The sequence below is a fragment of the Callithrix jacchus genome, chromosome X (genome assembly GCF_049354715.1).
Source record: "Callithrix jacchus isolate 240 chromosome X, calJac240_pri, whole genome shotgun sequence".
In the NCBI taxonomy this organism is placed as follows: Eukaryota; Metazoa; Chordata; class Mammalia; order Primates; family Cebidae; genus Callithrix; species Callithrix jacchus.
In genome coordinates this window covers 54,021,310-54,023,709 of record NC_133524.1, presented here as the reverse complement: position 1 = coordinate 54,023,709, position 2,400 = coordinate 54,021,310, and positions in this window count along the sequence as shown.

Sequence of the window (2,400 nt, the reverse complement as noted above, 5' to 3'; positions counted from 1 at the left end):
AAAACCGTAAAGCTGTTAGAAGAAAACATAGATGAAGAGTTTTGTACTCTTGAGGTGGGCAAAGTCAGAACACAGCACTTAAAGCAGCTACTATAAATAAATGAAATGATAACAAATTGGATTAAAGAATGTTAAACTTGTATATTCTAAGAAACAACTTTACAAGGTTAAAACACAAACAAAAAACTGAGGAAATATTTATGACAGGAAGACAAGAGTATTATTTGTGATATAAAGAGAGCGATTCCAACTCGAAAACAAAAGACTATTCAACAAAAAAACATGGGCAAAGTACACAAACAGGCTATACATTTAAAAGAAGAATAGAAATGGCCAAGAAACAAATTAAAAGATATTCAACCTCACCAAAAATCAAAGATATGAAAATAAAAAGATGACATATCACTTTGTAAGGATCAGATTAGCAAAGAAAAAAATGAGTGAAAATGCACAGCTTTGGCAAGCGTATGAGGGCAAAAGCACTGTCATACTTGGGTCCTACAAATATAAATTTGTATAATCTCTTTTGGAGGGCAATTTGGCAATATCCATCCAATTGTAAAATGTGCATTCCCTTTGCAGGAATTTAATTTCTATTTATTTATCTTATAGGAGTACATACATGTGTAAAGCTATTTCTACAAGGATATTCATTTGAGCACTCTCTATAATAATGAAAACTCAGTAACAATCCAAAGGAACATCTACCCTATGTGAATAATTTTAAAATAAGGTAAATCTTTGATGTATTGTCATGTTAAAATACTCATGATCTATTATTACCTCTATTTATTTCTGAGTACCCTCACGGGATTTCTTATAGGACAACTGTTACTTAAGTTAACTCAGCTTTCTAACCTGTAAAATGGGCATAATCACATCAAAAATATTTATTGAACAGATATAATTGTTAGGCACTGTGCTAGGTGCTGGAGTATAAGTAGGACAAAAACAGGGGCTGGGTCCCTGCCACTGAGGAGCTCACTGTTCAGTGTAGAGATGTGAGGGGTGTGTGTGTGTGTGTGTGTGTGTGTGTGTGTGTGTGTAGGGTGGGGGGAACAGATATTAATCACACAACTGTACAATTATTTTGGGTGGTTTGGGAGGAAAATAGCAGAGTATAATGAAAGCGTATTACAGTGGGCCTTGATCCAGTTTGCGAGGGGGAGGCGGGGGGGGGGTCAAGGAAGGCTTCCCTGAAGCAATATTTAATCTTTTTTAAAGAAGCAAGTGATGGGCCAGGTACTGTGTAAGTGCCAGCTCCAGAGATCAGTTAAAAAGAATAAGGTAAATGTATAGACACTGACAGGAAGAATCGCAAGAATGCATTGTTCATAAAGCAAGTTATAAAACTTGAATACATTATTATGTCTTTTTTGGTTTTAAAAAATCTGCATTATAATATAGGTGTAAATGTATAGATAGATAAAGATCTGAAAGAATCTACATCATGCCATTAACTCTATTTGAATAATTTATGGATTTGTCTGATCTTCTGTAATCAGTTAAAAAAAAAAAAGGAAAATATTTATATGTACAAAAACGACAGCATGAATATTAGAAAAATTGGTATTCAGGCTGGGTGCGGTAGCTCATGCCTTTAATACCAGCACTTTGGAAGGCCGAGATGGGTGGATCACTTGCAGTCAGGAGTTCGAGACCAGCCTGGCCAACATGGTGAAACCCTATCTCTACTAACAATACAAAAATTAGCTGGGTGTGGTGAGGTGTGCATCTGTAATACCAGCTACTCAGAAGGCTGAGGCAGAAGAATCGCTTGAACGAGGGAAACAGAGGTTGCAGCAAGCTAAGATGGCACTGCTGTACTCCAGCCCGGGTGGCAGAGTGAAACTGTGTCTCAAAAAAAAAAAAAAAAAAAAAAAAAACCAAGAAAAAGAAAAAACATGGTATTCATGGCAAAAAAAAAAAAAAAAAAAAAAAGACAACTTTAAACAGGGTCAAGAGAGATACTAAAGAGTTTGAGGTGGCAGTGAGCTATGCTTATGCCTCTGCACTCTAGCTCTAGGCAGCAGAGTGAGATCCTGCCTCTAAAAAAAGAAAAAAAGAGACTATCTACCAAGGTATCTTCTGTCATAAACATACATAGCAAACAATATTCCATTAAATATATGAAGAAAACAGTTACAAAAGCACATAAGTTGTACACTATAAAGTTTTTTTAGAAATGCCTATGCAATTCTTACAAACATTGATCAGGTACGGAGTCATAAAAGAAAGCACAATGCATTTCCAATAGTAGAAATAATGTCACATTAATGGAACACAGTGCAGTACACCTAACCTCTAACCATCCAAATAAGAAAAAATTTGAGTCACCTACAAAGAAAATACTTCCAAAAATCTCATGGTCAAAGAAGAAATCAAACCTAAAATTATAAA